The sequence below is a fragment of the Esox lucius genome, chromosome 3, assembly GCF_011004845.1.
Source record: "Esox lucius isolate fEsoLuc1 chromosome 3, fEsoLuc1.pri, whole genome shotgun sequence".
NCBI lineage: Eukaryota > Metazoa > Chordata > Actinopteri > Esociformes > Esocidae > Esox > Esox lucius.
In genome coordinates this window covers 14,572,741-14,586,656 of record NC_047571.1, presented here as the reverse complement: position 1 = coordinate 14,586,656, position 13,916 = coordinate 14,572,741, and the positions used below count along the sequence as shown (strand labels likewise).

The window sequence follows — 13,916 nt, the reverse complement described above, 5'->3', positions numbered from 1 at the left end:
AGCTACAACTATCTGGACAACACCTACTGTTCTGATGACGTGCCACATTTCATGTGGCCGTCTGTGCTGTCCTTTTGGCTCTAGTTCTAAGATGCCAGGTGAGAAGTGTGACTGAAGTAATGGTTGTGCCACTCCTGCCTGTGAAGTATTTTGAAGGGGGGATTGTATTTTGAACCCGATTTGACGACACAGCTGGCCTGCTTTTTTGACAGTTGTAGTCTGATAAATATGTAGTTAAGGAGATATTTTCTGAAGGCTTTACGCACTCCTGGGGGGTTTAAAAGATCATTTGAAGCTTTGTGTGATATCTTAAGGTAGATCTTTTTGATCAGAGTGCCGGCTTTGGTGTTCAGCTGCTCTCTGACTGGGGAGAAGATTGTGTACGGAGCCAAGCAGCAAATCCTAGCTTTTCTGTGAACTGCCACTTTCCAAACTCCCATGCATCAACATTCATTTTTTAGCATTCATCCCCTCCTGAAATTGTGTGTTATGAGTATAGCTCCCCCTTCTGCCAGGGAGACTAAATAGCATGAATTAATTCACAACACTACCCCCTTATAACTACATTCGGTTTTCATACTCAACAATCCCTGATCTACAGTGTATGCAAATACAGCAATAATTCCATAAAGCCCTCCTACGGCCATGCCTGGCCTCAGTCCCTTCCTTCCGTATCTCTCTGAGCTATATATGAACAGCAGGACGGGGTCCCATGACTCTCCCTCGTGCTCCGTTTTTGCCCAAAACGATCCCCTCCGATCTGGCCCGTGTTCCCCTTGCTGATCTAGTTGACTGGGCTGGGTAAGTTAGGGAGGCAGTCCCTCCCCTCCACCCTTCAATCCCACCATCCCATCCTCCCTTCTTCCCAATATGCACTTGGACCCGGGCTCAGGCTGCACCTTTTGTGTTCCACGGGGACGACAGGGCCAGATGGAGGAATTTGATTAACCAGCAGTGGAGGACCAAATGTTCAATTGGATACAGAACCAGTTGGAGGGATGGAGGGAGGGAGGAGATATATGGAGAGGGAGAAATCTAAAATGGCTGGTGGTAATGCTGAGCGCCGGCCAACACTTTCCAAAGGGGAGCCGAAACAGGCACTGAGGTGTAGTAATGCAGAAGCCCTTTTCCAAGTACCAGCTGGGCCTTTTAGGAGCCTCTATCCCCATAGCAGACACTCGGCAGCCTCCGAGCAGCTTGACTTTACCATATGTGGAACTTTTTTTTATGCTCCACCTGGTTTCCCCGGGGGAGCCTGGCCACTGGGACGCCGGAGGCAGGTGAATTGCTCTTAATGCAAGGCACTGAATCACTGGGCCAACAACACGAGAGAGAATGGGAGTGTATGGGGGGGGGGGCGCCTAGGGAGAGGAAATGAATCCGCAGAAAGAAAGACTGGCGCGGACTGGCACGACCTTGGAACCAGGCACCCGCCATTCCCCTCAGCCTCCGGTGGAACAAAAAGAGGGGAGCCGTGATGTGTCATTGTGCCTTCCACTCGAGATCTGCATGCTGCTACCACTTTAATATTACCCACAGCTGACATCGGTCTTTATATAACAGTGTGTATCAAAGTGCTTTTTTTTTTTTCTTCTCCAAAGTGCTTTTTAAAATGGAACTTAATCCATTTGTAAACTGGCTGTGTCTGTCTTCCTCCTGCTCCATTTACAGTAACTAGCTTCCTCTGCTTTACTCTGCTGCTGGTCCATTCTCAGCTGTTTATGCTGCTCTCTCTCTCTTTTACGCTGTCTCTTTTCTGTCTTTCCCTCCCTCCACTCCAGGTATTTCGTCCTCGTTAGTATTTTAGCATAACTACTGTTAGTTTAGTGTTATTTCTAGCCAATTGAATGTGGGCCTTGGCCCAGTAAGCAGCATATTTCACAGAGAAAAAAACATTTGCCTAGTGCAGGCTCGGTTCTTATATTGGCCAACAGTGCAAATGGCAAATGTTTGGGAGACAGAATAGGTATATATTTTCTGAGTCACTCAACTGCTCACTAATTGCTCACCTATTATAATAATTTTTGTTTACTGTCATTTTGGAAAGTTAATAATACATATTTTGAGTTGTTCCTCAATTCTTCTATCACGTTTCTTTTCACTTTCGGTTGGAAGTTCATTTTAAACATGCAACCAATGTCCCACAGCATTTGGCGTAGCTGCTGCAGGGACATTATAGAAAATTCATTTTTGGCATCTTATGCCATAATGCTCGTGACTCCATAATGTGAGTAAAGTGCTTGAGTATATTGGATAGACTATATTAAGGAATATATCTGTCTGTATGTCATCTTACAGTTATAGTAAGATGACATCCACCCTCTATTCATCTGGTCGAATCCTTGTTTCCACCAATGGATTAAATTAAAGTTTTCCCCATAAATTCACTTCTAAGAGTCCATCTGTTAAGTCAGTGCAAACCCACACCCATTTATAAATATGTTTTTCTGTAATTATATTAGGAATACATGCGTTTGTCAGGAAATGTGTTACTTGGCAAATATTTTTCTGCTGTATTTTTAAGTTTGGGGATACTGTGTACCAGGGAGTTGGACTGGTACCAGGGAGTTGGACTGGTACCAGGGAGTTGGACTGGAACCTGGGAATTGGACTGGTATCAGGGAGTTAGACTGGTACCAGGGAGTTGGACTGGTACCAGAGAGTTGGACTGGAACCTGGGAATTGGACTGGTATCAGGGAGTTAGACTGGTACCAGGGAGTTGGACTGGTATGCAGAAGGCATCAGTAAAAGAACAGTTCAGCCAAGGAGAGGATGACTTGACCTCACTGAGGAGGACACAGTTGTCCTGAAGTGATTTAGCTGAAAGCCTATTTAAGGTCTCAGTAGCGGGATGGATAAAAGCCACAGTAGGCAGGTGTCAACTCAGAGAATCCCCTAAATGCGGGCCCCATTGTAGAGTAGGATCCCCCAGCTATATATAAGCAGGCCTAAAAAGAATGTCAGCAGGTGATCAAATGATTTGCTATACAGCACTTTGTAAAGTCTGGAGCCACCTCTGAATGTTTTGTTACAGTTTCAGTATTTATCTTAGGTGTAACTGGTTATTTTCTGATAAACCTCCCCGGGAAGCAACAACTTTAGAATAAAAGGCACTAAACATTAGTACGATACAAATGTAGCAATTGATATCTTGTGAGATGGCTAGAAGAAATGTCATGAAATGATTCCATGGACTCTGATCTGAGATTGGAGGCCCTCTGTGCAGGTAAGTCATGCAGGGAGAGACAAGACAGTCGGTCAGCCTCTCTCCTGCCTGTACCAGTCTGACTGCATGGGGCTGGTAGTGGGTCACAGGTGCAGTAGGTCAGGGTTTATCATTGGGGGCATTTAAGGTCAGGAGGTCTGGGGACTTTGAAGCTGTCACTCAGGTCCTACAATACAGCAAACAGCATCAGGCCCCTCTCTATACTGAACACCACCAGGCCCCACTATATATTGAACACGATTAGGCCACAATGTACACTGAACACCATCATGCCCCAATGAACACTCAGTAACATCAGGCCCCACTATACCCTGAACGCCATCAGGCACCCACTACACTGAATACCTTCAGGCCCCACTATACCCTGAACGCCATCAGGCACCCACTACACTGAATACCTTCAGGCCCCACTATACCCTGAACACCATCAGGCACCCACTACACTGAATACCTTCAGGCCCCACTATACCCTGAACGCCATCAGGCACCAACGACACTGAATACCTTCAGGCCCCACTATACCCTGAACACCATCAGGCACCCACTACACTGAATACCATCAGGCACCCACTACACTGAATACCTTCAGGCCCCACTACACCCTGAACACCATCAGGCACCCACTACACTGAATACCTTCAGGCCCCACTATACCCTGAATGCCATCAGGCACCAACGACACTGAATACCTTCAGGCCCCACTATACCCTGAACACCATCAGGCACCCACTACACTGAATACCATCAAGCACCCACTACACTGAATACCTTCAGGCCCCACTATACCCTGAACACCATCAGGCACCCACTACACTGAATACCATCAGGCACCCACTACACTGAATACCATCAGGCACCCACTACACTGAATACCTTCAGGCCCCACTATACATTAAACCCCATCATGCCACAGTGTGCCTTATTTTCTCTTCTCCCTCTTTTCACATGGCTCAGAAAGGCTAAAATGTTGCCATACAGACAGACAGCAATGAGATAAATTATATCTAGCCCACTGCATGGTGTGTATAGAGGCTCTAAGCCATCAGCTGGAGATTTCACTTTGAAAAGAAGCCTGTTTCTTATTCCCTCTCTCCTTGCTGCCCTTTCCACCAATCAGGGCATACGCCAGAGTCCAAGCACACAGAGCAGCTGCCCTCTGACCTCACTAGCAAATATTTTTATTTTATTTTTTTGTGGGGGAGGGGGGTTACAGAGAGAAGGGTGGTTGCCTTTTGACAGGTCAGACAGCAGGAACTTGGACGAGGTCTTTAGCAGATAGAGAGAGACAGCCTGGCAGGAAGAGGGAGAGAGTCAATCCGTGACTTGTTTTCAGCATGGCCAGAAGCAAGGCAGTAGCTATCTTTACCAAGACCCATTTTTTCCTGTTTTTCAGCTTCAGTGTTAACAATCTGACTATCGCAAATAAAAGAGAGAGTAGCTCTCTGAATTCCTTTAGAGAAAGGATAGTGTTGTGAGGAAAAGTGTGAAGTCCATTCCACCAGCAGACAGGCATTCCTAGATATACCCTGTTTGTGCAGCTGTGCCCCGCGATTAAATTACTCCCGTCTCCTCCCACCCATCAAATCCCTCCCACCGTCCCCTCCCACCTGTCCCCTCATACATCCTCTGAGTAAGCCGGGAGCCAAGCTGCAGAGGACCTCAGCCACTGGGGACAGGGGAAGAGGTGAGAAGACAGGAGGGGAGCGTGTAACCCGTGGCTCCCCCTACCGGTTGTCGTAATCGGGGCGAGGCCGTCAAGTCTCCGCGGGTCAGTGGAGGGGCCTGTCATGTGAGGGGCGGGGGCTGGTGGGGCGGGGGCTATGAGGCGCGTCCCGGGAGACAGGGCAACTAACCGTCACGATGTAGAGCTGGCTGTGACAGGCCGCGGGGGAAGGGGCCACCAGGGCCGCCGGTCGGATCCAGCCTGTCAGCTGTTCTGCTCCAAGCTGAGCCTTGCTGTACAAGGAGCCCTCCACTGGGACTGTATTACTGAAGGCTTTTCTTCTCTTCCTCTGTTTTAGTTTTACGGCGGGGAGGGCTGCCATTGTAGAGTTGGGGTTCTGTGTGTGCGTGCGTGAGTTTGTAAACGTGTGTGTGTGTGTGTGTGTGTGTGCTAGGGGGTGTTGAGGGGTATAATTGAGAGCACAGAGGGAGCTTCGTCTCTCCATCTTATGATTTGGAGGTGAAGACAAGCGCCCGCGGGGGCCCCCTGTCAGAGCTTTTGGGCGCGCTCTGCACAGACTTCAATAAAAACACACAGAAAAGAATTCCCCCACAAGGGCGCCTGGCTGAATTGCTGACGCCGATGTAAAAGATTCCGTTTTCAGTTAATCATTTAGTGCACGACCCCGCCTGCGTTTGCTACACAACTTGTCATCGACAGGAAGTACCGCTCCCCCCCAATCGCATCCTCCTCAAATGAAAACACAACAAAAACCGGAGAATACAAAAGCATTTTCTCACGTATTATTTAGCACATTGATCACCTGTACTCACTCCTCCCCTCCTCCTCTCTTCCTGCCATGTCAAGTGCAGTCAGTAAGGAGGGTTCTTTTTTCTTCTTCTGCGGTGAACCAGCAGCTTCCAAGACGGCTGTACAGTACAGCGGGACTATGAGCGCCACACTACCACATTACATTGGGGCTGTGGCATCGGAGATGTTCTGAGAAAGTAACAGACATTTTTTAACGTGTTGTCACAAGCTGACAGTCCCCTGCTGCTGGCATGCACCAGAGGGAGATGCCGCCTTCTCAACCCTTTTGTCTCTCTCCTCCCTATTTTTGTTTTTCTCAACTCTCTTTCTCTGTTTGGTTGTTAGCACTTTTATTTTGTGTGGTGCCACATCGCAGCATGCTTTCCCCCCAGTTTTCTTTTTTTTAATTATTTTGTTTTGACGAGGGGGGTTGGGGTGGGTTTGGTTCTCAGTTGGTGTTGTAGTCTGAGTTAAAATTAGATGAGTTGCCTTTTTTTGTGTGACTTAGAGAGCTGTCATCTTCCTGGAAGCTGTGTGGAACCTGTCACTCAGACGTGGAGTGTTTTAATCTTCTCTGTCCCATGTTGGTAGAACACTGACAGATAGACTGAGGGTTCCCTACCCTGGACAATATCAGTCTTCTACGTTCATATGCACTCTGATGTCACACGTAGCAACCAGTTACGAAAAATGAAAAGTTTATTCTTGAATTAATCCTGCAGTAAGTCAATGGGGGAATCAAGCGATGCATGCCTGTGAGATTTGAAGACATACTATATATCAGCCTTATCTGAGAAGTCTGTTTGAGAGTGTTTTGTGATCTTGTTGAAGATGTGATACATCATCAGGCAGCTGGAACAAGTCTGAGACGACCAAACAATAGTCAGATAGTCACAACTGAAAAAGGTTCAACCGAGTTGATAGAATAATTCTAGATGTTCAACTTCATAGCTTGGTAATGAACAAAAGTACCCCCTGTGCATGATAACAGAAAGGTTTTTGTAATTCTATAGCCTTTTTAATAATACACAAAGGAATTGAACACTGTGGAAGAGCTTCTTTTTAAACCAAAACAGGCTGTATAGTAGATGATGTTTCACGAAATGCTGTGTAAGCCAGTCTGTTTATAGGAACCCTGTTACTAAAGATTAATAGGAGATCAGGTTTTCCTCATACTGTTGATGATTTACAGTAACAATAGAACGTCTGACTGAGACAAACCAGGGAGTAGAATTAGCTTGACCCTGGTTCATGGTTGGCCAGTACTTTCATATAGTATAGTGTTGTTCCTCTCCTCTAACCCGCATCGGCCCAGGCTGAGCGTGCTCTCTGAAGACCTCTACAGAGATCTGGCCTGTTGTTTCTGAGGAGCATCTGACAGTCTTAATGGACAAGTGGTCTCTCTCCAAGGGCATCGAGAGCTCTCTCTCTCTCTCACTAAAAAAGACCACTCTGGGCACGTCTTGGATGAGTGCAGTTTCCTCTTCTCTCCTCACCGGCCCATTCAAGGCTGTTTACTGGAAATAACTGAACAGAGCCGAGAGAGAACAGGGAACACAGAGAGGAGTGTAGTGGAGCTGAGGAGAAGATGCCGAGAAATGTGGAAAGGATGCTTAGAAGGCCTCATGAGGAGCAGGGTCGGGCTGGGGATGAAGTCGGGCTGGGGATGAAGAGCAAGGTGGACCAATGTGGATCTGGTGACTCCCCTGGGCTCCTGAATATCTCATTCAGAATGTCTGGAAAGGGCCAGGAATGCAGCTTTCCTAAAAGCATGTACTGAAAACGGTGCTATGAGAGTGTTTTAAAAAAAATTAAACATATTTAAATGTGTTAAACTGCTTCATATCATATACTGTACTCTGCATAATAATAGGCATGCTTTTCATTGGCATCTTCAAAATGGTGAAATGTTCGTCTCAAAGGCACAATTGAGCTAAAAAACAAAAGCACTTAGCACAAAACATATTCAGACAAACCCCCAAGCAATTAAACAAACGCCTCCTCTCTCTCTCTTTGTTCACCTCGCCATTGTCCCCTTTCTAAAAGTCACTCGTACCTCCGCTTTCTCCGTCCTCAGAGACTGCAACGGAACTCGGTGGTCTCGGAGTTGAAGCCACTGTTGGTTAAAGAGTAATGAAATGTATGTCATGTCTGTAGCTCTGAGGCTCTATTTGGCTGTACACCCCTAACCCTCCTGGCCCTGTGAAAACACTGGGTCTGTTCTGACAGAAAGGCCTCTGTGGCTTCTCCTGCAGTGATCTTTAACCCCTCCGGGTCCTGTCCAGCTATTTCAAGACATCCCTGCGATTTGAGAGTGGACTCAGCCTTCTACTAATGCCTCAACTGGCCTACTGAGGGAGAGACCTGTCAGCTCGATGGGATGGAGTGGTTGCAGTTGGGGATGGACATCTAGACGAGCAGGCCTCTGGGAAATCCTCCTCTGCCCGACGGGAGAGACAGGGTCTGGGTTAATAATGTTTATTAATTTATGGGACGTCCTCACACAGGCAAATGCTAAGACTAGCCGCCCGGTGCTATTTGTGGGGTTATGAAACCTAAGCACCCTTTTATTTGTTGGATTATTGAGTCGTCTTCATGTGTGTCCTTTTCCATTCTTTTCATTTGATTCTGATGGGTTCAGATAATGGAAACTATGGCAACGGAAGTCAGGTGCAGTCAGTAGCTGCAGAGCCGAGGCACACAAGCTGAGCCGTGTCCCAGATGATGCACATTTGAATTTTATTGACTCAATTCATGGTATGTTTATTTATCATGTATTCAATCTTTATGTAGATGAGTGAGAATATAAATCAGGCGTGGAGTGCTTTCCTTCAATGGCTTGGTGCTTTTATGTGTGCGCGTGTGTCTCGATGTGTGATTTCCCGTGTTTTTTGTGTTTCACATGTGTATCTGTGGGATTTCATGGGCATGCGAGTGTGTGTACGTGTGTCATTGCCCCTCCCAGAGACTGTGTGTGCGTGTCCACTATATTAGACAGGGTTCGGCGAGGGGGGCGTCCCAGCGTGTGTGCCCGCTGTCTGTTCAGAGCTCTCAGCGCCAGCAGGGTGCGCCATTCCAATTTACCCATCAGCCACAGAGGAAGGGGGTAAGAGCACGGGGCATCACTGTGGGAGATTTCACATTGGAGGGAGGAGATTACCAGTCAGGGGACCCCTGTGAGGAGGTGATGAGGGAGGGAGGCTGCAGGGGCACAGCATGGGGGAGTGAGGTCTTGGAGGAGGGGTGAGACTCGTCGCAGCGCCACCCCTGAGTCAGTGGGCTTTCTGGGAGGGGGAGGAGGAGAAAGGGGGAGACGGAAGGACGGGAGAGGGAGTCAGTGGGCTTTCTGTTTTTCTGAGCTGGGTGGGGAGCGTAGAAAGAGTCGCTTCCATGCCAAGCAGCACATCTGCCTGACCCCAGGAGCAGAGATCCAGTCAAGGCCGGCCCTGTCCTCATCCACGTCTGGATGACACAGAGGATCCCAGTCAAGGCCTGCCCTGTCCTCATCCACGTCTGGATGACACAGAGGATCCCAGTCAAGTCTGGCCCTGTCCTCATCCACGTCTAGATGACACAGAGAACCCTCCAAAAAAAATGGCTGCCCTGTCCTCCCCCTATCTCTCCCTCTTCCTATCTCTCACCCCTGTCTCCCCCTCGTTCTTTCTTACACGAACGCACGTGGCCTCGTATATTTAATTTGATAATTAAACTCTCAGACTGGGTCCGTTGTCGGCTGTGTATTTGAGTGTCCGCCAAGCAGCCCAGCCGTTCTGTTCTGTAGCCGTTTAGCCCCTGAGGCCTGTCAGGGGGACGGGACATTCCAAACAGCATAACTCACTCTCTCTTTACACCCTCTGCTGCCATTACTTAATTATATGCAGGTGTTTTCCTCTCTCAGGTTCTTGGTCTTGATGTAATAAAAACGGAGCGGTAAATACATACAGCGAGATTGAAAGGAACGGAAGGGAGAAGAAAGGCGGAGGAAGTAGCTGAATATGCTGTGTGAAGCAAATTACAGGCCCCATGTAGATTCATCAGTCCTCCCGGCTGGATTAAGGAAGGGCCTTTCTAATGAAGTTCGCCATGTCAAAATGAAGGGACTAATTCTGATTTAGCTGAGGTAATGAACTTCCCCTCTCCAAGTGAGAGCAGCACCATGGGGCGAGAGCGAGGGACAAAGGGAGCAAGGGATGGCGATAAAGACAGGACAGAAGGGACACGGAGAGAGGAGGGACAGGCAGAGAATAAAGAGAGGTTAGTAGGGTGTGAGTATATCTCTCCTGGAAGAAAGAAAGAAAAAAAACATTATGCAAAATGGCCTGTCTCGTATTTGCTGAGATGTATTAAATTTCCAACGCGTGTGTTATATAAAATTATGCTAATGTCTAGCGGACCTGCTGCGAACGGCGGCTTGCCAGTCCCGAGCATGCGTGGCTGGCCGCTACACGGAGCGCGCTCAGTGGGACTCGCCTTTTCTATTAAGGAAAACCTCTAGACACCTGATGATGAATTCTCTCTCACCAAATGTTCCCCTTTTTTTATGTGTCGAAAAATATGAGCGCTTTTCTAAATGACTTCGGAGAGCCCGGTGTGGTGCTCCATGGTCTGCGCCGAGCGGAGGGGTAGGGGTGGGTGGTTGTGGAGGCAAAGGGGGGGGGGGGGGGTGGTCCCTCTGCACCAGTCTAAGGGAGTCAATTAAGGGGAGCGCTGATAATTATAAGCTGGCAGAACGCAGAGGCTGGCTAATTGTACAGTGCTCCATGCCGTGAGCCCAGCCAAGGGGGCTCTCTCCATCTCTCCGGCTCCTCTCTCTTCGGTGCTCTCTCGCCCTTTTGTGTGGACGGGCCGCGGACGGACCCCATGGAGTCGTGCGCGCCCCTTAGCCTGCGCAACGCCGATGCCACAATGAGGCGAGAGAAGAAAGGCTCTAGCATGTGTCCTAATTAACTTTTTAACATGCAGGCCACTCACACCGTTCATGGGCAGAAAGAGAGATTCGTATTAGATCATTACACCCTCTCCTTTCTTCGCTTGCTCATCTTCAATGTTTTTTTGGGGGGGGGGGGGTTTTGGCCTGATTATTTTGTATCTTTTCCTTGCTTTCTTCTGGGCAGTGGGTTTCATTGAGGACCAGTCAGAGGCTGGCAATGCTGTGAAAAGGCAGAGCTGTAGTAATTTGACCTTTATTTTTCTCCTAACAAGAAAAAGCCCCAGCAGTTTAGAACAAGGTCTGGATGGAGTAAATGAGACCAGTTGACTGCAGACTAGTGTTTGTGTGGCTGCAGGGGGTCTACTGCTCCACTGCCATCCATCTCAGCAGCTAGCATGCACTGTTTGTCCCCGACGGACCTCCGTACCTGGCCTCAAGCTGCTGCGCCTACACATCATCCGTTAACAAGTCTTCTGCTCCGCTCTCCCCTTTGCTGTAGTGGGGGTTTTCTGTTTTATTTTTATTTTTTCGGTGAACTGCAGCCCCAATGACCTACCCACTATTCATTGGAACAAGTTGTTTGTGTGTCTTTCTTGCTTTAGGAATATCAGTGAAACCGCTTTTTTATCCAAAGAATGACAGACAGAAGATCATATGAGTAGTGTAAACAACAGGTATCGTTATCTGGTTTCACCGTGTCAGTGTGGCATAGACTTCCCTACAGCGGCATCCTTAACTGAGGTAAAAGATGCCGATGTATTGATGTCGTATAACCTACCGCAAATGAGCTAGATGTTGTGCTCTAGCAGGCTATCGTGTCCTAAGGCGTCCCACGTGTTTTTCTCAGTTTGGCAGTGATCATGTGACCCAGCTACCGCGGCGTCCTGGGGGGATTGTGTGAGGCGTTTAATGTAGGCGGCATTGGGAGAAGGAGAGAGAGGGGTGGCTAAACCAGGAGACTAGCTGTGTTCTACTTAGCACCTCCACCATGCACTGTGCACCGCCGTGCGCTCAGGTTCAGGTTCAGCTCGGCATTAGACTTGACTCTCTCCCAGAGATTTGCAGTAGGCAGAATCCCAAATGGCAGCCTATTCCTAATATAGCAGCTACTTTTAACCGAAGCGCCATGGGCCCTGGTTTCAAGTGCACTGAGGGAATGGGGAGCTATTTGGGACACAGACATATAACCCACCCCGCCACCGCTGACAGGGCGTCAGCACCGACAACCTTGCCTCCATTTTGTTCCTTCTCCAGGGTTGGAAAAAAACGTCTGACAAAAACGGAGCGAACAAGGGCCCCTTTCATGGGGTCTAAACTGCCTGTTTGATATGTCTGTCCGTCTTTCTGTCCGTCTACAGTATCTTGGTTCTGACATCCTGTTCTTGCCTCGCAATCCGCCAGATTCCCTTATTCTCGACATTCTTCTTATTTCCCTCATACGGCAAATTTGAAGACAGTCTTTGGTCAGCCGCGTGGTGTTTTTAACCTTGTAAGGGCATTCTTATTACCATACCTGTATAGTCCTATTCAGGATGGTTCCATGGTAAATAACGTTCCCATATAGTTTTTTCTGTTTTGCCGTCTAGAGTGGTATGTCTTCCTCTGCGAAGGCAGGAGATTTGTTTTGTTCCCCCTCCAGGCGCCATTTCTCCAATCAGCCCAGGTCCAAGGGGAGCCTGGCCCCAGTGCGGAGGCTGGCCCCCACCCACCAGCTACACCCACATCCCCACCCCCTTCTCCTTCTCAACTCACTAATGGGCCTTAGTATCTCTAACATGAACCAAGTTCCACATTAGAAGTGGTTCTATATCTCCAGAGAGCAAACACACACACACACACACACACTGCTGCATGGAGAGGTGGAGTCGATTTGTATTCACCCATAATTCCCTCGGCCTTAATCACTCAGATTTTCCCCCCATTATCTGTTAATGGATAGTTCCCGTGGAGAGGTACAGCAAAGTATACCCACCTACTGCTTCCAGGCCCGTAGCTGTCTTCTCTGCTACCAATACAACATATTGCTTTATTCAATTCTAGCATATCATCTTAACTCCCAACTTATATCCTTTTCTCGATATCTTTCCATTTGCGTATTTAAGTCAAAATGATAATCTCCTGTAATGTGCATCTGTGACAACTTTTGTGAAGATCTGTGACAACTTTTCTGTGGCCTACCCTGGTTTTCATGCCATAAGCGATTCCTTCAGATGTATCCTCATGTTTTTTCTGTGACCTCTACTGTAGCAGTTCAGCATATTGCAATCTGAAGCCGACCCTCTTTACGCTCAAATTAGTGCAAATAACGTAATGTTGACTATAGTCTGAGTGTGAACTCAACCTTAAACTTGACCTTAGTCTGTTTTGTCTAATGCTTTGTTTTGTCTACCATGTTTTCAACAGGCATTTCATGATTGCTGCTTACCAATTCTCACCTGAGGAAAAATGACTCCTTGAAACTTTGGTTGTTTTGCATCTACATCTTTGTTTGAGGTTGCAGCCTGCTTTGGTGATGTAGGCTTGGTGCCTTTAAGAGGGAGCTTAAAAGTAGCGTTCCCCCTGCCCCAGGGACCAGGTGCACATTTAACTGTAAGTCAGATCATTCTGTTCTGATGCCAAGTGCCAAAAGTGATCCTGAACTCCCCTGTCAGGTAACCTAGGTGAGGAGGGGACAGGGCTCTTAATTAAGCCTCGATCTGCACCGTACTTCATTTTTCATTTATTTAAAAAAAAATACAACACTTAAATGTTTCTCAGAAGGCATAGACTCAGTTACTCTTTCAGTAACTGGATGCGCTCACACGCACTTGCCCACAATAAATGATCATACATACTGAATTCCACACAGACATTCAAACTCTCACTCTGCTCTCTGAACACATACCATATTCACAGTACTTTTATTAGGTTATGAGGTTCAAGCAACAAACTTCGGACAAGCAGGCGAAAAACAAACCCCAGTGTCCCAAACAACCTTCAATGGAACCAGAACGTGAACTTCAGCCTGGTTGCTGAAGAGTAAACACAGGAAAACATAATAAAGACAGTCCTATTTTAGAAATGATTTTCTTCCTCTGTCTCCCCCTCTCCTTCCTCGTGGGAGAAATATTAGGCGCTTGTGTTTTAAGGAGCAGTGAAATACATAAACCATGAGCCTTAGGAGGACCACCAGGCCCTATGGATATGCAGATGGGCTTACTTTGCTGGTGTCAGGGACGCTTAGAGGGAGCAGGAACAGAGCAGTTCTCATCTAAAGGATTTCTCTCATGAGTGCAGGGGGAATGGG

At 47.7% G+C, this 13,916-nt stretch overlaps 1 protein-coding gene across 9 annotated transcripts in view; it reads left to right on the top strand.

The window, feature by feature from the left end:
• LOC105018876 (zinc finger protein 521) overlaps positions 1-13,916 on the top strand; it is a 110,700-nt gene that overhangs the window by 71,423 nt on the left and 25,361 nt on the right. The window contains exon 6 of one of the 9 annotated variants that reach the window (XR_002196622.2): positions 7,956-8,161. The exons of the other annotated variants lie outside the window; for them this stretch is intronic. The gene's annotated coding sequence lies outside the window, so the exon portion shown is untranslated. The remainder of the gene's footprint in view (positions 1-7,955; positions 8,162-13,916) is intronic. 9 annotated transcript variants of the gene reach the window in all.